This window comes from Eupeodes corollae, chromosome 3 (assembly GCF_945859685.1).
Source record: "Eupeodes corollae chromosome 3, idEupCoro1.1, whole genome shotgun sequence".
NCBI classification, from domain to species: Eukaryota; Metazoa; Arthropoda; class Insecta; order Diptera; family Syrphidae; genus Eupeodes; species Eupeodes corollae.
The window spans coordinates 40566366-40590676 of record NC_079149.1 but is presented as its reverse complement, the minus strand read 5'-3'; the positions used below and the strand labels follow the sequence as shown (position 1 = coordinate 40590676).

The following is a 24311-nucleotide window of genomic DNA, read 5'->3' as shown; positions in this document are numbered from 1 at the left end:
ATCTCAGAGTTTATACAAAACTTGAAAAGTTAATAAATTTCCCATTCAAAAGAATTCAAATCCAAATCTCAACAAAATGATAAACTTCCTTTTATACTAATAAATTCCCTTCACCCCCAATGCCCTTCCCCATTCTGTTGCCCTTCTATGATTATCATCATCAGCTAACCCGTTTTAAGTTGACCAAAAAAAAAAACGAGGTATAAAGCAGACTTTTGATAACGAGGATGATGATGATGATGAAAGGAAAACCCATCTTCTGACAACTTACCATATAAGGCTTCTTCATACATACATATATATTGTATATGGTATTTTTAATATAAATTCCATCCAAAGGCTATAGATATGGGATTACATATGTATGTACATAAAGGAAAATTGAAGGTGCTTGAACTAACTGAAAAAGAGTCTACAAGCCCTCATATTTTTTTTGTTGGTTGTTGTTGTTGGTGGAGAAGGCTTCTTTCTTTATCCAGCTATATTAAATATAAATATGTTCCCACAGGAGCTGCTATGTTGCGGGTGTATATGTTTAAGAGTTAATGAAAGCTTCTTCGCCTTTATTTTTGGCCCAACACAACCCTTTTTTGTAGGGGTGAAGATAAAGAGTCTGGTGTTGGGTATTGGTTAGGTGGGTCTTAGAATGGTTATAGGGGCGGATACGGATATGCAATAGTGTGGTATTTTTTGACGAAGGGTTTTTGTTTTTTCATGAAGTGCCAGCGTTTCAGGAATAAATGAATGAAATTTTTCGGTAGGAACTGGGTAATAATTTTTTGTACTCATACTTCAGTTGCTTCTGGTAGGTACTCTACTCTTGGCTACGACGACGAAGATGACGGTTTTCGGGTGTAATGAATTAACATGAGGAATTTTATTTTTCGTTTGGATATTACATTTGGAAGTCTGGATGCCAAGTATGAATACATGAATAACTTAGTGTGGTTATTCAACATTTTGAACAGTTTTTTGTTATTTTTTTTTTTTTTCATTCCTTCATTCATTTTGCTGGGCTCATTTCTAAGAAGAAGTAATATGTGCGGAGAACGAGTTATATTTAGAGAAAGTCTTTTCCTAAAATTTGCTGTTTTTTTGGGGTATATTTGCCAAAATTGTATACCCCGGTTGTTTTGAGAAGAGTTTGTCTTTACATATCGTTTCTATATTCTATAGTACTCGTTTGCGAGTATGTATTTGTTTGCCCAAAAAGTATAAGTTGAATTTATTTTAAAGAATAACATTAAACTATACACAACATGCTGAGTATGATGTTGCAAGCCAATTAGATTGCTTAGTTTAGTAGGAAGGTTTATATACATACATATACATAAACCGAACCATCATCATTTCGTGTTGAGTTTTGTGGAAATTTTTGTGAACGAGGTCATGATAGTTTTGGGTCTGATATGCGGCATAAGACCAAAAAGGATAGCTGTTTGAATTTGAAAAACCAAATTAATAAGGACATTTAAGTTGGTTCAACACAAAAAAAAATACAAAACTTTTGAACCTAATTAAATGAAGGTTCTCTGTCAATAATTTATATAATTTATTCATTAAAACAAAAAAAGGTTTTCAAGGAACAAAAATAACTTTTATGATTTTTTTTTCTTTTTGTAATGAATAAGTTTAACATATATAAATTTTAGGGCAACTTAATAGTAGTATGACACTTGGGAATTATTAACCCTAGAAATTTTAAACAAGTCCTTTTCAAAATTGTAGTACTTAAATCTCGGAGTACTTATGCGAGTAAAACTTTCGTCTATAAGGTCGTTAGTTGTTTCTGTATTTCGTAGTTTGGGATTAGTTAAAAGTCAAATGAAATTAATCGAGCAATATTTCGATGTATGTAAGAATAGGAGCTTTGGCAATTCGAAGTGAGAGCATATGATTCTCAGTCTAGGATGAAATGCAGCAAACCTCGAGCAGAAATTTTATTTTATTTTTGTTCATTGCGAAACCAAAAAAATAGAGTTTTGATTGGGGAATTCAATTTAAAATGCTTTTAGAATAGGAAAAGTGCGTATACGTCGTGGTCAACATTTGTATCTAGTGTAATTTAAATCAATATTTAAGAACATTTAAGATTTTAGGGAACCTAATAATGTTTATATGACTAGAACGGTTTGCTTCCCAAACAAATTTTTAAATTTTTAAAGACCTAGTTTTTGGTTTATAGGCTTGAATGATATTTGTCTTAAGTGCTTTAATTTTTTAATGATGGTTGACATACAATTTGTGTTTTACTATTTACCACAAAAAATACAAATTGCATCTTCGTGACGGGCGACTTTGTGGCATGATGTGCTATCCTGGATGAACCAGAGGTAGACCGAATCCATGTCTTCAACCCCAGGTGGTTAAAATGGCTCTGTAATAACCACCGTTGACCGAAATGTGGTTTCCAGCCTTTTTTTTCGGTTGGAAAAATGGTTTTATAATTTCAAAAAAATCCGCACTAAACTGGCAACGTTTTTATGGTTGCAACCAACGGATTCTCAATAACAATAATGTTGGCAATTATAGAGTAGTACACAAGATGAAAATATGACCCGACGGAAAAAATGTTTTTTCGTCCAAGATTTTTGTCCAATTCAGGCTGTTCTAAGGTCTGAGCGTGATAACTAAATAAATAAAATAAATTGAGTGGCGGAACAGTCCGTTTGAGAACAAGGGCCTAGTGACTGACAACTCTCAACCATTCATGTGTGCGATTACTATTGTCAGGGATGGAAAAGACCTACAGTTTTAAGCCGAATCCGAACGGCAAATTTGAGAATGCACTTTTCATGACAAGAAATGAGGTGTTAAAATCTACGGAGAGTTCATAAAGGTGTTTACAAAAGTCTCGATAACCGATTTATTTTGCTTAAATCTTCTTTTTCAAAAGCACTGTAGGGTTCCCAAAGTTCTATTTATAAATAAGTTTTGAATATTTGTGAACGTGGTTCAATCGTAAGGCGAAGGATAGAAACTGAATTTATGTTAATATTAAAATTGGAAAATAGATGTCAATGCCAAAGAACCATTAGATGCAACATCATGTGTTTTTTTTACAATTTATTAAGCTTCCTATAAAAATAAGTTGCAAAAGGCGGCCGCGACAATAATGAAGTACGTGTAAATTTCACTTGCGACACATGGGAACTATATGGCAAGTTTTGCATTCGTACAAAATTTCGACCTCGAGATTTTAATCAAACATGATATTACGATGGTAGAGTAGATGAAAAAAGTGGTTCCCGCGATTCCGTCCGTCTGTACTGTCTGTCTGCCCACGCTTCTTTATGGGTCGATTGAGTTCAAACTTGGAAGTTAAGGTTTTGAGCAGACTCGCGTTAAGCGTTTTTTTTTTTCATTTTTTTAGGATTAAAATTAACAATGGCCCCCATACAACAAATAGAAAATTCGAATTTTTGACCACTTCCTTCAATCGCTTATGGAAGGAAGTGGTCCTGGAAGCTCTCTCAAAATGCTCAAAAAGCCACCCGAGAGCTTAACCCTGACCAACTGCCAATGATCAGCCGATATTGTGCCATCATCATCGCTCCTGTCAATGACAACAACCACGACTTTGCCCTTCGCGACGTCACTGAAACTGGATTGTTGGGGGTGCTGTTGTTATGCAACCGAGGCCGTTTTGGTGTCGGTGCGGCCCCTCAAGAGACCTTTCTTTTTTGGACGTAGAGTCCTTATTGGATCTTGTTGTAGTAAGTATGCTTTTGGCCCATTCGACGCGACGCTAGCGGTTTGCTGTGGTATCTTTTTAGCCCCCGATGATGCACCAGAAGCCTTTAAGATTTTCGCCGCTTGCCACCTTTGTCTATAAAGGCCTTTTTAGAGTTTTGCATTTCTGGAAGTATTCTCTCTAGTAGTGGTAGGGCCATTTTTCACAACCCTGCCACTACTGAAATTAGGTATCGCTACCTTTTTATTTTGTTGCTACCAACAGCAGAGGAGGGTCCATGGTTAGCCACTACTCCCTTCTCTGTGTTGGCCGCAAGAGATACCACAGCAGGCTTTGACACCAAGCTGCCGCCCGGTCCTGAAGAGATACCGGTCTCACATGTGTTTTTATTTTTGTTTTTGTTGTTTGTTCTGTTCATTTTTTGTCCCACGAGACGTGAAGAAAAAAGGTCCATCTGCACAGAGATTCGCATGTACAGATAAGGCTAGTTAATCCGGAGGTCGCCAGGTTTTCGGATACTCCGTTAGGGGCTGGGCTATTTTGAATTGGGCCCCCATCCAGGCTGATCATCGGCATGGGTCGTTTAACACCTTAGATCCAGCCCAATAAAGATGAGAGGTGGTTGGGGAGGAAGAGAAAGGGTGAGGAGTCAGTTGATGTTAATTCATCATTCTGACGTGTAAGGAAAAGATTGGGATTCGGTAACAGCAATTCAGCTAGGTTACCAAGAGTGAGAAGGAGTATAGGAGATAGGACCGTTGCTTTTTCGCCATTACAAACGTGGGAGGTGGGATGGGAGTTGGTGACATAAACGTAGGCTGGAATGCCTTGTTTATGTAGGAATGGATGATTATTTTGGGAAGGTAGAGGGATAAGAACGTCCTTTAGTTTCAGGACTCATCTGGAGAAAATTCTCGAGAATCATTGACCTTACTCAGCTTCTACAACTCGACAAGTTCGACGTTCAGAGTAAAAGACACCTACCTAACTACACAACCAATAAGCAATCGCTTTACAATTTAAACATACACATTTTGCCTCTTTCTTACCTTCAGATAATTTATTTTCCATCCTGGTTTTTCTAATATGAAATTAAAAAAAAGCTTTCAAAAGTAAAAAGCTTTGAATAAACTAGTTGAATGCACACACAATTGTTTTCGTTAAGTATGCTTACAAGTATTTTTCATTTCCGGGATGAATTATGTCTTGGGATGAAACTAGCTTATCGACAAAAATAGTGTGTATTCAATAAGTTCGTTCAAATACACAAACCATTTCTCTTAACATACTATTTTTATAGTATTTCATATTTTTATTATAATAAAAATAAAGTTTTTTCAACAAATTATAAATTAATATTCAAGAAAATGCATTTTTCATAATCTGCCGAAAATTCTCTTTGTTTTGACACCTTATTTGTTAAAATTAGTTCAGTATGAGAGCCGAAAAAGGTATTTGTTGAAATTTCGTATGAGAGCCGAAAAAGGTAGACATGCTAACGAAATAATATACATGATGATGATTCGTCCAGACTAAATTTGTATTCAATAACTTAATAACTGCATAACAGAAATATTTTAAGAAAAAATATAAAATTTGTATATAAAAAAAAATAATTTAAATAAAACCGGTCTTACGATTTTTCAAGAAATCAAATTGCATTTATATCTTTGAAGACAAACTTATTTTAGAAGGAATATTTTTTAATATTATATATTTTTTTAAACAGACTCTTTGCATAAATTAACAAGTTCGTGCGATTGCATTGAAAAACCATTAAAAATCATCATTGTTAAAAACCCATAGACACCTTCTAAAAGAGTACTACTAAATACTGAAATGTAATACCACGACCAAGTTCTTAACAGTACGGTATGTCCAAACTCAATTGGAACTAATGAAAATTGGAGCCAAAACTGTCAAATCTCTTGAATTGACTTTGGGAGCAAAGCTTAAATGGAAAAAACACATACGAAACACAAGAGACGAGCTAAACTTTAAAAACACACTAATTTACTATTTAAAAGGAAAGGACTTTGAACTCTCTATCCAAAAGAAACTAGTATTTTAAACCTGTGAAAATTCCAAAACAGAGTCCCTTGTGAAATAATGATTTAAAAAAAGAAAGAAGTGATTGATTGGTTGGACTCCCATACCACTTGGAACTGATTCTTAACAATTGTTTTTTGAAAATCTCAATCGTATTCGAAAAAAGAAACAAATGTTATAAAAAACAAATCTACACCTTGTTTTCAATTTTTTCAAAAAAACCTTAACAGTAGTATTCTATTTCTCAACAAACACTAACAATTGTGTGTTGACTTGATTGATTAAAACATTAAGAGATTTTTATCGGAAAAACCAGCTCAAAATTAAACATTTCGTTAAAGCCTTTCGAAGCTCTTTTGCAAAGTTTAACCCCATTTAATCTTAACTGAATTCCCATAAAACTTATCTACCTCTTCTCTACCTACCAAATGCAAATCAACCTTATCCGCACGCACCGCACATAAAAAAGACTTTCTTTTTGTTGTTTTTTTCTCATTGTCAATGGTCAATTCAGTCAATTCAGGCTATACGAAGTCATTGGTCTCTCTGTCAAAATACATTAACGAAACGATATCATCTGTGACAGTGACCCTGAATATTGGATGATTTTCTTTTATGGTAAATTTTGCAGCTCATATACTTTTTTCTGAACTTTCATTTAATTTATAAATGCACCTCACATACTCATAATAACGTACTTCAACTTCAATCGTGCTTCGTGCGTCGTTTCGAGTCAACGTCGTCGTCGGTCGTTGAATATGTCTGGCTCTAGATGCGTTAAATTCATTTCAGACATTTTTATGTTGTTGATTTCTTCGTCTGCAACAATAATCACACACGCACTATATTTTTCCCTTCTGCCCCTTGGGCACATCGTACGTACTTAATTTTTCATTCGCATGCAAATATGTTGCGTCACGTAGAGAGAAGAACATTAAAAATGTTCCAATAGCAAGACGTGAAAACAAAAATAATTAACCAAAAGTATGATTGTACGTTTGTTTGACATGTGATGAAATTTAGTAGGTATGACATCGACTATAAATTTTTATTGATTGCCCAAAAAAGGTTTCGAGAAATAATTGCTGTGGTATAATATTTCAAAAAAGGGTAGAAAGGTGATGACTGATGACTTGATGAGAAATCAAAAGTGGCGTCTCACCTTTTTAAATCAGAAGATATAGATACAACACATGTCTGAAGCGAAAGTATTTTTGCCAAATCCAATATAACGAAAATATAAAATACAACACGATAAGATATCATGTAAAATGTTAATGTTCTCAGAAAATGAAAATGTGGGTGAAAATGTTTGTGGATTGCTTGTTGAATAAGAAATTAAAATTAATTGGCTTGTCATTTAAGATTTAGATTGATGTGTATTGTTTTATTGTGAATGTCTCTTTTTCTGCTTTTGCGTGCGTGAGAGTCAAATAATGAAAAACGTACTGGAATCCACCGAAATTGTATTTATGCATTTTGTTTGGAATTTTAATTACGCAAAATTACGCATTATGTCCATTCCCGATATTATAATTTCAAGAAGTTTTAGAGTTTGGTTACAATCACTCTGAGCATCTGAGGCCATTTAACTATTTGAACTTCCAGTACAAAATACGAACGGTCTTTTATCATTACCTTTTCTATGAAACACAATGTTCCCAATAAACCAAAGACAAAAGTGGTCTGATCCAAATCGAATTTTATTTGTTTTGCAAAACAATTAGTCCATTTGTCCAATTTTCTACTCAAATTTGAAATAGAATTCTTTCCTTTTAAAACAATATTACAACCTAAAAAGTTCTTGGAAGTTTTCTAATAAGTTTTTTTAAGCAGTCTGACTATTTTATTCAAAAATTCAGAATCAATTCGGTAAAATGCTGCTGTTAATCTCTTAACTCAAAGCAATTGAACTTGTATTTTATGTAAAACTTGGTTTATTTCAAACAACTAATTGAAAGTTATTTGCTTGAAAAAATTTGAAATGTTTAAATCAAACAAAACTAATACAAATTCAGAAATTTCATTTAATTTAAGTTTATGCATTATCAAACATTTTAACAGAAATTAAACGAAAATGCAAAATAATTATTTTAAAAAAATTTGAAGATATTAATCAAACATGACGAAATTATGGTAGAATAGTGGGAAAAATTGGTCCTGCGATTACCTTCACCTGCCGGTCCGTCCTCGTTCATACAGCCTAAGCCATTAGGTCGATTTAGTTCAAACTTGGTAGTTATTGTTGCTAGCATTTTCCCGAACGATGTTTATATCATACAAATGTTGCTGCAAGAAATGGAAAATTCGACTTTTATCAAAAACGACACAATTGATTTTAGATTTCTCAAATTTTGTTTGATACGATTTTTTCAACATACAAATTATATTTTTGTATTACTCCAAAATTGTACATTCCAAAGAAGCGCTATTTTGTTTTTGAATTTTCTTGTTAACTAAATCCATATCATTTTTTTTTTCTGAACAAGATCTTAAATAGTCTTATTTTTATCGTCTTTTTAAGAAATATAATTTCTCTTAAATTTAGATATCTCAAAAACGGTTAACATTTTACAAAACAGCACTAAATTATTTCTATGAAAAATTTTATAGACACAAAATTAATGGACATCAAAAAAATTAATTAATTTAAAATGAAAATTAATGAAATATTTTATGTTAAAAATATTCGGAAAAGAAAAGTGAAAAAAGAGGCTGTGATACGACCCACACTTATAACTTCAAATCCCGTCTGTCGATTTGTCTTGCTTAAAAGTACTTGTATCAAATTTGCGTAATATTTTTTGTAGATTTTATTTTTTATGAAAAAACGGACTGTTGGATTCTTATATAAAAATTACGGAATATCGAAAACAATATTTTCTGTGAAATAAAATAAGTTTGAAGCCAATATTTTTGATTTTTGAAAAGCTATTTGAGTTGAAAGTAAATTTTTACCAAGTTTTAGTATTGTTTTTTTTTGAGTTTTATTTTATGTAAAAAAACTGTCAATTCGATTTTTTTCAAAATTTTAACGAATGTTGAAAACAATATTTATTATAAGATAAAATTAGCTTGAAGACAGTATTTCAAAAATTTGAAAAGATAATTGAGTCGAAAATCAATTTTTAACCAACTTTTGTTAAATTTTTTTTAGGTTTTTAATTTTTTTTTACAAAAACTGTCAATTCGTTTTTTTTTTTTTAAATTTTAACGAATGTTGACAACAATATTTTTTGAAAGATAAAAGTAAATTAAAGCCAATATCTCAAAGTTTGGAAAAGATATTTGAGTCGAAAATTAATTTTTACCAACTTTTATTAATTTTTTCTTAGGTTTTTATTTTTTGTAAAAAACTGCCTATTCGATTTTTCTCAACATTTTTCAGAATGTTTAAAACAATATTTCTTAAACGATGAAATAAGTTTAAAGCCAAAATTTCAAGTTTTTGATAAGATATTTGAATAGATATTTTTTTAGATTTTTATTTTTTATAAAGAAATCTGTCAATTCAGAGTCTGTTTAAAAAAGTTCCTACCTATATAAGATTTAAGAACATACTTGAAAAATAAGTTTGTCTACAGAGATATAAATGCCATTTGATTTGTTTAAAAATCGTAAGACCGGTTTTATTTAAATTTAAAATTTGTTAAAAAAATAGTATGTTAAGGGAAATAGTTTGTGTATTTGAACGAGCTTATCCAATACACACTATTATTGTCGGTAAGCTAGTTTCATCCCAAGACAACTCATCATAGGACAACTCATCCCGAAATGAAAAATACTTGTAAGCATACTTAACGAAAACAATTGTTTGTGTATTCAACAAGTTTATTCAAAGCTTTTTACTTTTGAAAGCTTTATTTTAATTTCATATTAGAAAAAACAGGATGGAAAATAAATAATCTGAAGGTAAGAAAGAGTCAAAATGTGTATGTTTAAATTGTAAAGCGATTGCTTATTGGTTGTGTTAAGTAGGTGTCTAAAACGAATAAATAATAGGTAATTGGCGTGGTCAGATTTATGCAGATAGATAGATAAAGACATGATTACGATGATAATGAAGGAATATTATTGGTAGGTAGGCAATAACATTCCTTCTTTCTTACAGGTTTTCAGCGCAAACAAGGAGTTTTAAAGTTCAGTTTATTTTTTTTGTAAAATTTAAAAAAAGCAAGCATTTTTGATAATCTAATATTGTTAAGGCAAGTTCCTTCAAAAAAATTATTGAAATCGGTTCATACGTTGCGGCGAACATTAAAAAATACAAAAACGGTTCTATGAGTGGTATCTTTCCGGAGCATTACAAAAGTATGTTTTTCTTACTAAAAGAAGCCAAGTTAGAAATAAAATTTTAGAGTTATTTTAAAAAAATCTATAGTTTTTGAGAAAATTCGAACTTTCGTTTTGATCTCACATTGATCTTGATCGCCTTACGTGAATCTGCTGAAAACCTTAACTTTCAAGTTTGAACTCAATCGACCCAATGGTAAAGGCTGTAGAAGCGTGGATAGACAGACGGACGGAATAGCGGGACCCACATTTTTTAACTTCTCTACCATCACAATAAAATGTTTGATTAAAATCTCAATTCAAAATTTTGCACGAATGCAAAACTTGCCATATAAGCAGTTCCTATATTTCGCTCAATCCAAAACATTTTTTTTTAATTTTGTAATTATTATAAATATTTTTTTGAAAAAGTTAGATTTTAGAAAAAATTTACCAAAACAAAAAACAAATACAAAATTGAAGTTAAAAGACACAATTTTTTTTAAAAAATTCAATTACATTTTAAGAGTACCATGAAATAATTTGAACTACTTGGTCACTTCAAAAGTTAGTTTTCACTTTATGACAGTTTTTTTTTATAATTTTGGTGTTTAGATATTAACAATAGCTTGTTTTTTTTAACTCAGTAAACTTGACCATTTAAATTAAAAAAATCTAAAAACGTTTTTTAAAATAGTAAGCCTGCATTTTTTTAAATAATCAAAGACTAAAGTTTGTCAAATTAATCAACTCCAGTTGCTTTAAAAAGGGATCTTAATTCTATTCTATTATAGTCAACAAAAGTTTGAAAAAAACTGAAACTTTTTATTATGTTAACGATTTAAATGCTCAATTCTTAAAAAGGATAAGCTCATATTTGAGTAATCGCACCCAGTTTGTCAAAATAGATTGATTTAAATCTAAAGTTATTAAAGTAACCTAAGGCGTTCTACCAGAGAGTCAAGTACATTTTGATATTGTGGTGTAATAGAAGTTTACTATTTAAAATATCTCTATTAGGATGAACTCGAACGGATGATTACTCGATTAATGATATTGTTTTGGAAAAAAGTTGTTTAAAGAAGATTTAGGAATTACATGTGATCAAAATCTTTTTTCTTTTTTAAAGTAAACAAAGCGTATAAGATTATAGGTTATGGGCGAAGGTTATGCAATATCACCTCTATTCACCCTTTTTAAGGTCGAATATGGAGTATTGTAGTTGTTTTTGGAGTGCGTATTACAGAAATCTTTAACTAGATACGCCTTAAATTATTGGAATTGAAATATTAATATACCCTCATATTTTTTTAAGTTGTAATCTCTTTGTTAAGTTAGTTGGGAAGAATATACTTTTCAATACTGATAGTACAAGGAATCCTAAATTATCACAATAATTGTTCTAATTTGCTTGAATGTAAGCATAGTTAATAAATTAATTAACACTAAGCAAACCTTTTTTTCTTGAAGTAAATCAAGTTCACCCTCAACCCACACATTTTTAACAACAAATATATTTATATTTAACTGCTTAACTTCAATTCTCTAAACTCATAAATCTGCTTAAATCAAACAAAAAAAAACTGCGCTAAATACCAAATACAATATTCCCATTTTAGGCTTAAATGAAAAGAAAAATCCCACACAACCCAAACGTCAATGTTAGGCGTTCAATTAAATCCAAAGGAAAGAAAAAATCACCCATTTATTTAATGTAAAAGAAACAAAAACCCAACAACAAAAAAAGGTTTCTCCAAGGAAATCCATATACGAGATCACAGATAATTTCAATAAGGTATATAAAAAGGTCGTGAACCCTTAACAGATAAATAGATATAATAAAACCAATCATGCCGAAACTGCTTTTCCGATTTTCGATTTCAACTTTTTTTTTCTTCTTTTTTTTTATTTTATAAAAAAAAATAGCTGATGATGCTCTATATAGCAAGTTAACAATGGATTCAAATCAATTGAAACAAAACGAATACAACAACAAAAAAACATCTAAAATTGATACTTTTGAATTTAGGAAAATACGAAACAATCCTTTTAAAATTAATTCGCAGAACAAAAGGAACAAAAAAAAACAAGAAGAATTCTTTTGCGGAGCTATAAATAAATTTGCGTCTATAGGGATTTGCTATAAGAGAGTTGAATAAAACAATACACAAAATAACAAGGACGATGAAAAAAAAGGCTTAAACGGTCACATTTGGTCCTGGAGGAAAGTGAGTGACTTCCGGAAACTAAGCACGTTTGGGTAGACTAAACAACATTATACATATTATATCCTCTTACCTTTATAACGTGCACTTAAATTTAAAGCTTATTCATTTGTTTTGTTCCTAAAATTCAAGAAGTTAGAGGGTATAGAGGATCAACACAAAAACAGACTCACATGCTTTGAAAATAAATCGTTTTATGTTTATCTTGTCACCTTAAACGTCTTCGTCTTGTCAGTGTCACCCGAAAACACATCCAATTTCCTACCGAATTCATCACAAACATATGTGACATTTAAATTGAAATGGAATGAAAATGAATTCCTCTGAATTGGATTCTTCTTCATTTTTTAAAACAGAAGGGGATACATATATACTCGTTTATAAGAGATATAAAGTAGGGACATATTATGCAGTACTTAGATAATTTTATTCCCTTTTTGCGAGAGGGGATTATTGGAAGTGCCAAAACATCACCGCATTTAATAAATGACTTATGGGTTGTTCTAGTTCTATAAAAAAAAATAAATGTATTCCATTTCGCATTTCAAGGAATTAAGGATAACTCTTTTCTTTTCTCATGGTACAATCAGGTTTATAAACGAACACAATACTCCTAATGTTAATGGTGTCGTTTAATGGCCGAACACAAGAGTTTCTCGCACAATGCCTTAGCGTACCATCATCATCATGACAATCATCATCATCATAACAATCATATCCGCAAGAGCAATGAACTCTAAATGTCCATTCGCGACTCCATTGAGGAAACGTGTCGTCACACACTAATGCGGCATCTGAATTGTGAAGTGAAATGGGGACACTCAACGGTGAGTGCTCTGTCGAGGCCGACATCAATTCTTCGGACAATAAACATTAATGTACGCTTATTGCACTTGCTATATAGGAGTACGTCGTCGTCGTCGTTGGGTTCTAGCCCATAAGGCCCATCATCAGGCCAAGTCATGCGGATGTCGAATCTGAAGCCGAAGCTGAATCAACTATGACGATGCCGATGCCGATGCTGATGCCGGCCGGCAACATCAGCACACTTCAACAGTGTAACCATTAAGAGATGACCCATAATTTTGTGAGGTTAAATGTTGGAATACTTCTCTGTTTTCTTTGTTCAAGTTATGAATCCTGATGATGGGGAGTATAGTTCCAGGGAGGTGGAACTATACTATATATAGCCTTTGGGTGTTATAGCTGAACTCTATTCTTCTTCGTGAAAGGGTGTTTCTGGTGTGGCTTGGCCATGTACTTATTTACAATACGCATCTGTGTTTAATAGTTTGAATGGAGTATGAAATTTTAGTTGTTCCTACAAAACTTTCTGGACATAAAGGCACGGCCATAGTTTTCCTTAATCGCATAGATAATGTTAGAAATACGTGATATGTACTTTTAGTTGTGATTGTGGTATGGGATTTCAAAGGTATATAGACGCAAGGACCTAACGATTTGTAAATACACCACAAAAAGTGAGAAGCGTGTGTATCCGTACAGAGCCATCAAAATCCTGAAGAAAAAGACGTTTTTTTTCAATCTGGAGCAGTTCACTCTTATTTAAATATGATTCAATTTTGAACCCATAGTTAGAAGAGTGTTTATGAATGACATTTACACTCCACTTTAAGTTATGAACGTGTTAATATGCCTTTGTATGTCTTGTATTTAAAAACTGATTTTAAACTTAAAGACTTTGTTGTTATCGATGAGGAAATGTTAAATTTCAATTAAGGTCAGAATGATGAATACGCAGGTTCAGAGGTCTTGCGTTTGATCCCTGCCTGTGCCAACTAAAGTTTTTTTTCACGAGTACTGCCTCTACCTACAAATATCAATCAAGTTTGATGGTTCTTTTCAGAAACGTTTGGAACCAACGAAAAAAAATAAAGTGCTGTCATCCGATAGCTCAGTTTTGGCGTTTTGGTTAGATAATTCTAGGATTTTATTACACAAAAAGGTAAATTTTCACATTTCAAAAAAGCGCCAAGATGCTCCTTCTGATGTTGAGGTAGGAAAGTACACCATAAAATTGTTGAACCGGTATGAAGGATGTTGTGACCAAATTGATATCCAAAACAGACGCTTTGCTGTCAGTGCCGATTACTGCGTTTCTATTTTGGTTTGAGTTTGATTTGAATATTTTGTATGCTTCTCTGATTGCTAGTAATTCAGTTTAAATTACACTGGCAAAATCAAGTAGCAGAAAAGGCTTAGAGACATTTAAAGATTTTAAAAGATTGACGACCTAGTTCCATACTCCATCTTTGAGTACTTTTTCTTATTATTATAAATTGTCTTTTGTTTGAATCTTCTAACCCACTTAAATGTTTCAGCTTCTTATATTTGTTTTAAGAATCTCATCCTTGTTCTTCGGATGTGGATTACCAACGGCAGCGTATGATAAGCTCATTAAATTCTGATCTTTACAGCATTGTTCGATGGGAAATGAAGAACCGTGTAAAATGTAATGCTTCGAAAACTCAATGCTGTCTACTGTCGCAAAAGCGTAACCCTCCACCAATGCCACTATCCATGAGTGGTACTTACATCGAGGAGACTAAACAGCTATCAGTCCTAGGTATGTGCATTTCAAAGCACTTGTTGTGGAGTGATCACATATATTCACATGGCCAAAAATGCTGCTAAGTGTTTAGGTTTTCTCCGACGATGTAAGAAGTTTTTAACCCTTCTGATCTCCCTATAATTTATAAAACCTATATTCGCCCAAAACTTGAGTACGATTCCCGTATTTTGGCAAGGGCTCCTATAACCCACTTAAGTCTCTTGGACAGAATTCAAAAGAGAGCTCTTAAAATGATAGATGACCGTTGTCTTACTGAAACTTTTGCATCTCTCGAGTAACTTCGTAAGATTTCATGTCCCTTATTATTTTATTATTTATATTCCGTAAGCAATGCTCTAATAAAATAGCCAGTTGCATTCCTCCCCTCAAACAATTCAAGCGTAATACTCGTTCTTTTAGGAATGCCCATCAGTTTACCCTTGAGCCCAATTTCGATCGTACTGTTCAGTACAGAGATTCTTATTCTTATTTAAACGGACACATTAAGGCTAGTTTAATGGCCCATTGTGATATCACATGAATCTTGAGCTTCCTCCTAAGCTCAATGGATCCAGTTTAAGTCCCTTACGAAACGCGAGAGGCTGATCATGCTGATATGGTCTAGATCGTTAAAGAAGAACTCTGCTAGGTAATTCTTGCGTTTTTGAGCCAGAGCAAAGCACGTACAGAGAAAATGAAGAATTTTTTCCTCCTCTTTCTTGCCCATACAGCTTCTGCAAAACACAGTTGAGAATACGCCTAGTTGTTTAGCGTGTTTGCCTATTAGACAGTGGCCGGTTATGACACCTATTATCGAACTTATATGCGATCTGCTTAGAGCCAGATGTTTTTTGTGACCTGACACGGGGTGATGTTGTTCCACCTGGTGTTTGCCTTCTTCATAGCGTCTTGCATTAACAGTTTACAAGCAGCGATTGGTATGCTTTTTGTGAGCCAAACGTGGTAGGATGGGCTGCACTGGTGGTTAAACCTATTTTAATCAATTAATTGCTTTTCTTTTCCTTCCAAAGATGAAGAAAATAAAAAAAATAAGGCAGTCTCAGTTATTTCTATTAATTTATTTCAATTTGAAAAACAAGTTTATGTAAGCATTCAATTCAAACACCCTGTATAACGCTATGCTATGCGTAAACGTTGTTTATAAAAGTTAGCTATTATGTGAACTTTTAAATTTTGAAACTCATAACTTATAATATCCTACGGACCTTCCGATGTTTCGGCCAATTTAAGCCAATGGCATTGCAAGAAATTGCCATTCGCATATGATATTTTTTAGGCAGACTTTGCGATCTCAGTTCTAGAAATTCTCGGCCTTTAAGTATAGTTTTCTTTATTTGACCTATTCTCATAGAAGAAAAAAAAAAACTTTCAATTGCGATACAATTTTTCAGATGCTGATGCTGCCTTGGTCTAAATGCATGTATGATGTTGACCCTAATGATGATAAAAAAAGGAAAACCTACAACATTCACAAATGTTTCGGAAAGCAAATGACAGAAAAATAAGTGACTCGAGTGTATCTTTCTTAAAGTTTCTTCTTATTTTTCGACAAAGAAAAAATAATATTTCTAAACATCTCGACATGACACTAAATTGTATGCAACCCGCCTAGAAAAATCTCTTAGACGTGGCATGGGCGATATTTCATCAAAAGTTGTCTTGAGAATATGCTTGCGGTCGTTTGGCATGAGAATTTCTTCGACCATTAAGGACCTCCACTTCATTATTATTCAACAGCAGCAAAAGCATTAGTGGTCGGGCGGAGAAAGTACCTACCTCCCAAAAAAAAAACATCCTACAAGAGCAATTTATCGAGCTCTTCCCCATAGGGACTGTTTAAATGTGTTACAATTTTTCGCCACTCTCAGCTCGAGATTGATGTATTAATCTTCCCGAAGGAGTAATGTTGGCCTGGGAAAAATGTCTTTCTTGCTACGCCATTTATTTTGGTGATGGCTAAGGACTTCTATATGTACTCCTATAAGATCCCCATATAGAGATACAATAGTAATTGTTTTATAAATTACAATGTCAAAATCTTTTATTTACCGATTTTGGCGACAATAATTTTAACTTTAAAAGCCTTTATCACAGGGATAAAGGTAAACAAGATTGAATATAGTTTCATTTTAATTATTAAAACAAAAAATTGTTTGTTTTTTATAATTTCAAAATCAAAACAAAGAAAGCTTTCATATAAAATCATTATCAATGGTTAGTATGTATATGACAGCGAATTAGTTTTATGCCTCTGGAATATATGCACGCAATAAAAAATGGAAAAAAGAGGCTATTGTTATCATCAAAATGATAAGCGGATTAAATAAAAATACCCCTTTCGCATGAATTGTGGCAGTTTGAGCGAGTTTAATCTGATAAACAAACTGAAACACACACACACATACACTCAAGAACCATACCTGCATGAATTCCTTTTTTTGTTGTTTTTTGATACCGATGCTGGCATTAAGATAGGATAGGAAAAATATGAATTTTAACATTTTTTGTGTGTGTATAGGTAGTTTTATATTTTTTTTTTCGTGCTGATGGAAAACTTTATATTTGAATTTTTTTTTTTTTTAACAGCACACCTTACAGAGTTTTATTTGAAAGAACAGTAGATGACGGTTATAAGGAAGTCTCATAATCACAAGATTTATGTACCTACGTTTTTAGATTAGTAATTTAAATGTAAGCACAGGCTTTTCAAATAAGAGTTTTTATCTTAATATTTTTGAGAAAACCAAGTATTTATTTTAATGGAAAATAGAGGACTAAAAAGTGGAGACGATGAACCAAACTCCGGTGTTAGGCAGGATGAAAATAGACAACAAAAGCCAACAATCCCGAAATAAAGATTGTCATATCTTTTTGCAGCTTTTCAGAGCAGCAGGAAATAATTTGGTTAGGAGCATGCACAAACTTATCTTTAAAATATCTTTGGAAGAAATGTCAGATTGATAAAACCTTACTATTGATTCCTTGAAAACGAAAAAAGGAGACCTTTTCAACTGCACCAACTATAGATGAATCAGACTCTTTAAGGACCAGTTTAAGCTATCATTGAAATCGATCCCGAAAAAATGATTGGATATTTGACTGTGTTTCCCTTTGATTAGAAACGAGCATTATATACTGATCGATTGGAAATAACACAAATAATTTCTTTTGAGAAAAAAAAGTTGAATTGCGTAGTTATTTTTCGCTAGAAATGTATTTTTCTATTTTCATCTTTTCAACAATTTAAAGGCCAAATATGACAGCTCCTATAGAGATAAAGTATGGAGCCATCTCTTGTTTTTTCATCTCTATCAAAATCGAACTTTTGTACAGGATGACCTTGAAGAATTCGTTCTGTATCATTAAAATTAAAAACAGCTTCGGCAAACCTTTTGATTGTAAAAAGGTTGTATACAAGATGACGTGCTGTTTTGTAATTTCTTTAACATATGCCTTGAAATAAAACTAGTGTCACTATCTCTTAAAAGTCTATTCAACTACTGACATATGCTGATGACATTAACATAATCAGAAGAAACAAGCTTGATGTCAATTGTTTTTTTTTGTAAGTATAAAAAAAAAGGTTTTGAAAATGAGTCAAGCGCCACCTAAAGTCCGTTAGATAGAAGAAGATTTTATATTTGCAATGTTTTCCAAATTGGCTTCAATGCTACAGAACAATTTCCTTTTCACGTCATTGTCTGTGTTAAAAGCTGTTCATTGTGACGTTTTGTCCAAGACGTCGTTGATCAATGTCTTTTTTGAAGACAGCATATACTTGGTCTTGCCCTCATTGACCACTAAACCCATTTTCTTCGCTTCCGTCGCAATGCTCAAAAACGCTCCACTGACATCACGCTTTGAACTTCCAATTATGTCAATATCATCTGCGTATCCGAGTAATTGGATGGACCTTTGGAAGATTGTGTCTTTAGTGTTGACGGTTGAGTTTTGCAGAATTCTTTCCAGAACAATGAAGAAGTCGCATGACAATGCATCGCCTTGTCTAAAACCTTTTTTGACTTCAAATGCATCGGTGAGATCTTTTCCGACCTTGATTGCATTCTCCATCGTCATTCTGCACAAGCAGATAAGTTTGACAGGGATGCCAAAACTAGACATTGATCTGTAAAGCTCTTCCCTATAGATGATGTCATACTCGGCTTTAAAATCGATAAAGTGGTGGTGGGTATCGATTTAAAGTTCCTGGGTTCTTTCCAAGATCTGCCGTAGTGTGAATATTGGGTCGATAGTGGACTTTCCTGGTCTGAAGCCACTCTGATAAATACCTATCAGGTCGTTGATGAACGGCAGCGATGCCGTCAGCTCCAGCAGCTTTGTTTGACTTAAGTTTATATATAGCTAACTTCACTTCGTCAAGGTCGGGTAGGTGGAATTGTTGATCTGCGTCGCCTAGCTTGAGCGGTTCTATCTCCCTTACAGCGGAATTCGGTTCGTCATCGCCGTTATATAATTTGGATAAGTGGTCTTTCCATATTCTCAACAAAGACTGCGGTTCTACTACGATGTTCCCCTGATCGCCTTAACAGGCTTTGGTTCGAGGCTGGTATCATTGGGAGATTTGTTTACCTTTTGGTAAAATTTACGAACGTCATTCCTGTTGCGACATCCCTCTATCAACTCGATCGCACGCTTCTCATGCTCTCTTTTTTTTCATCTAAGAAGCCAGTGTTCCTCCCTCCTCTTCTGCTCGTAGAGCTCGCGAGCAGCTCTTGTTTTGAAGCGTGCGCTTGCGGCATTCTTCGTCAATCCAGGGGTTTCACTGTGGTGGCCGTGTAAAACCTAGCACTTCAGAGGCGGCATCTCTGATGGCTGCAACGCAATGTTGCCACAGGTTTTCAATGCTTAATGCAAGCAGCATAGGACTCCTTAAGACGTTATTAGAGACTCGATCGGAAAAGGATATGGCAGTCTCTTGCGAATGTAGCCGTCTAACGTTGAATCTTCTCACAGTACTTCCTTGTTTTGGCTTGGATCGGGATATCCGTAGCCGTACCTTGGCTACAACGAGATAGTGGTCCGAGTAAATGTTGGCCTCTCGGAATGTTCGGATATCCTGTATACAGGAGAAGTGTCGTGCGTCGATCTCAATGTGGTCAATCTGGTTCACAGTTGAGTGATCAGGAGATTTCCATGTTCCCTTCAGGATATTGAGATGTGTGAACTGCGTACTAGCTACCAGAACGTCTGCACCCGTTGTCGGAGGTTGTGTCGTGCAGGCTGTATCTCCCGATTATGCCACCAAATATGTCGTCTCTTTGTTTGTTAAATACCAAATTATAAAGATAGACGAATTATCAACAAACCTTTGCGTCCCCACTACAGAGGGAACCATACTTTTCAGTTCTTTATAACAGCTTTGTGTCAATATATGACACTTTTCTAACAGTTTCAATATTTCGCCAGCCAAGAAAGTGCTGAATCAGAATCTATAAGGACTTCAGTCTTGCGAAATGTGACTACCAATTTTTGAAAATATTAACTATTTCACTGTTTCTAAACATATATCGTAGATTTTTTAATGAAATCATTCTTGTTAATCCTAAAGTTTCAAAAGATGATATTTTACAATAGCCACGAGATATTCAAAATGAAACCAGTTATTGGAAATACCTTTATATGTTGACCAATTAAGAAAACAACAAAATATTTACCAGACTTGTTCAATTTCTCAAGTATCATAATATCAGCAGATAATACTTTAAAATTATGACGTATTTTTTTGTTTGTTTTTATGGGACGGGGGCTGTGGTGTGGTCTCTTTTCCAGCCTCTCTTTATACTAATTTTCCAATTCTAAAACTTACATCCGTCATCTACTGTAGGTCATATTTCTATCAGTGACACGGGCACAGGTTAATATTTTAATGAAAAAGATAAACAAAATTCAGTTTTGTTCGTTTTTTTGTTCTGTTTTGCAATTCATCTATGACAACCACAATTTATTGCTTTTTTGGGTTTTTTAAATAAAAGTGCAATACCAACATTAAAGGTAGATTTTGAGTTGAATACCGATAGCTTTTTGGGGGTCATTTTTGATGTAAACTGATTTATTCACTACCTTTTCATAATATTTTTTTTACACAATTTTTTAATTTAAAATTTTGTTTTCCTTACAGGATTTCAAATAACGAAACAGAAATTCAAACAAAAGTAAGTACCTATGAATGAAACGAGAAGTTTTATTTTATATAAAATTCATTGTTTTTGAAAAGTCGATTTGTTTAAAAAATAGCATCTGTTTTTTATTTCTCAGAAAAATTTTAAAAGCTATGAGTTTAGTTTGATTAAACAAAAATTTTAACCTTTATTCTATATAATGTCAATAGTGTCATTAGTAAAATAAAATAAAATATATATATATATTTATATATATAAAATAAGTCCGATAAGTCCTGGTTTTTAAATCACTTTTGTGTTTGTTACTTTGATATAAAAATAGCTGTGCGTACAAAACGACATATTTTCCCCTTAAAACGAGATGAAGACGGTGTCTGAGACTTCCATTGGTTCCTGTTTAAGTAAATCTTCTCTTAGTCCTGATATATCTACACGTAAACAAAAAGACACATTACCAACAAAAAAAACTTGCCATGTGATAAAAAAGAAATACATAATCTTCCTTGGATCATGGACTTAATCTGTTTTTATGTTTTTGATTTGAAAAACGTCAACATTTTGATGGGTTACTAAAATAAATACAAAAAAATGAATGCAATGCGGGATAAGCAAAAGAAAAATACCAATTCCGGCCTCCATATAGTGAAAATAGAAAAGTTATTCCCAAAGACATATACGTGACAATGTCAACTAGGATTTTTATCTCTGATGAAACAAAAAGAAAATATATAACGGTATTCATTCCATATTTGACATCAATCCCTCACAATAATTGGCATATAGTAAGTTAATCAAAAACAAATATACTCTATAGACACACGCACTCTATAGGCCTATATAACCGGCTAAAATGAATGTGTCGCATTATACATATGAACGTGCCACAAGAGAATTCACAGTGGCAAACACAATTCTCAAACTATTATCTACAAACATACGGCTCGAAGGTTAGGTATAGGAACTGCGATTTACGATTTTCCCACATCAAAGAAAAAAGTCAACCAAAATAAGGTACATTCATATAACTTCGTGTATAAGTCCACTTTCGCTTTGACTTGGCCATAACTTGATATACTTTCCGTAAAAGACAACTTCTTCCCAATTAGGCCTTGACTTTACTAAGCCGAAATTGTCGGACGTGTTTTGACTTTTTATTTTTCAGAAAGAACAAAAAAAAAATTCCAACCAGAAAAAGGAAAACTTCTCAAGCCTCTCGTGCCTGTCCATGTGTGTGAAATGTCTAAAATCTCAACACAACAACTAAAATCCTCACTATGAAACTTATGTGCCCCGCGTGTATCATGCGTCTTCTTCGTTTGAGTATTAAAAAAAAAAAAAAACAGAACAAAACAAAACTAAAAAAAGACAAATGGATACATTTATAAGGTCGAACAAAATAAATGTAGGTCGGTATATATATCTGCCCGCTTTTTTGCTGGCCCAAAACTTCACACACTGACTGAAATACCCGCAGACGTGATTGGAATCCATCGAATACTTTATCAAACTCGCATTGAGACCTATGTGAGAATCTGCACTGCCGTAAATATGAAAACAGAATAAAATGACCAAGACAGGGTGTAAGAACTTGCTCAAATTGAATGTGATTGAGGAAGGTTCTATATTTTTGGAGAATCACAAAAATAGGAAAGAAGTTTTGAAAAAAAACTCTTATTTCTGGTATAAGCTTTAAACAAGTTTGACATTAGTCAAATGTGATGAAGGTAGGAAAAAAAACCGAAGTAAGTGACTTTTTTTGAAATATGTGATGTGACACAAGACTGAAAAATTTCTGTTTTTCAAAACTGTCCAGTCCTTAAATTGATTTTCATCATATATTTTTAAGGGTATGCATTTTTAATAATGTGAATAAAATTAAAAATTCTTTCATGAATCCAATACACGTCATGCCTCACACGGTGGTGGCGATGTGTGAAATATAAACATAGTACCTCACAGAAACTCATCATGGGTTCTTCGAGAAATTTCTTTAATGGATTGTGCCACCGCGAAGTCGGTATATAGACTCTTCATCGTCATCGTTGTGTTTTTGTATTCGGAACGACTTATCTTTTAGCACCTCAGTCTAGAAATACTTGTGTTTGCCCGCAGTTTAACCAAAAGGAACATCAGCCAAAGAACACAAACAAAAAAAAGAAGAATATCTCTGATACTTTTGTATCTTCATAAACACTTTGTTATACACCGATGGTTCCGTGCATTGCTGCCCGCCCCAGAAAAAAAATCCAAATAAAAACCAGAAGAAGGCTTACGAACCAGATCCTCGCGCTATACCTAACGAATACCACACTTTTTCGATACAAATCTTCTGCGGTTGCGATTTTCTGGTAAATTTGTGTGGCAACATTCAGCTGATTCCTTCCGCAGGAGTTATTTCAACTAACGTTTCTCTTGTTCGTATAATATATATACTTTTTCTTTTTCTTCTTCTTCTATATACTTTTTCTTTGATGTTCTTTAGTTTCGACTTTTCCGGGATTTACAATTTGCAGAGAGGTTCGGTGTTGGATTTGGATGTTTAACCGTTTCCGGCAAATGGTGATGGATGAGTTGGTATCTTTTGGTATCCCTTTATTCTACTTTTATTTGCTTTTTTGTATTGTATTTTATAAAGCTCATACCTTGGAGCGTGCAATAAAATGGTTTTGGTTTTGTTTTTTTTTTTTTTTTATTCTTGTTTTGTGTTTTATCTTTTTATTTATTTTAAATGCCATTGCTGGTGTGCGAATCGATGGATTAATTATCAAATTAATTCAATTTGTCTTGCAGCTACCACTTTGTTGAATTGCTATTTCTAGAAATGTTTTTGGGGGTTATGGTGAGTTATGTTATTTTGTTGTTGTTCTTCTTCTTCTTCGTTTTTCTGACTTTCCACATTGCTTTGGGGGATGTTAGAACACTATATATTAAAGGTTAGACAGAAAAAATACGGAATAAGGAAGAAAGTGAAGTAATGAAAAAAATTCCTACGTTATATAGTTGGAATATAAATACAAAATAAAAGAAAACACACCATTAACTCTTTGGCGTTGAATTGTAGATGAGTATTGATTTTTATAAACTTGAGGCTAAATTCCTTGTTTATTTGATTGATAGTGAGTAGTTTTAGTGATAAGTTAGAAAAAAACTAGATACTTATAGCTAAGAAATAATAAATCGAAACTATCAGTTTCTATAAACAAAAGAGCTGAGCAACGAACTTTAGTTTGTAATTTATGTAAGAGATTCATCTTTTGTCAAATATTGTCATCAATTTTTTGAATACTCTGGTTAAGAGTGAACTGAAATAATAATTTAACTAGAAATATATAACACTC

The 24311-nt window shown here is 33.1% G+C and overlaps 1 long non-coding RNA gene across 1 annotated transcript in view; it reads left to right on the top strand.

Annotated features, from left to right (window-relative positions):
* LOC129951119 (uncharacterized) overlaps nt 1–24311 on the top strand; it is a 105052-nt gene that overhangs the window by 59715 nt on the left and 21026 nt on the right. Inside the window, exon 2 of the long non-coding RNA XR_008782132.1 lies at nt 20973–21006. This is a non-coding gene — a long non-coding RNA (uncharacterized LOC129951119). The remainder of the gene's footprint in view (nt 1–20972; nt 21007–24311) is intronic.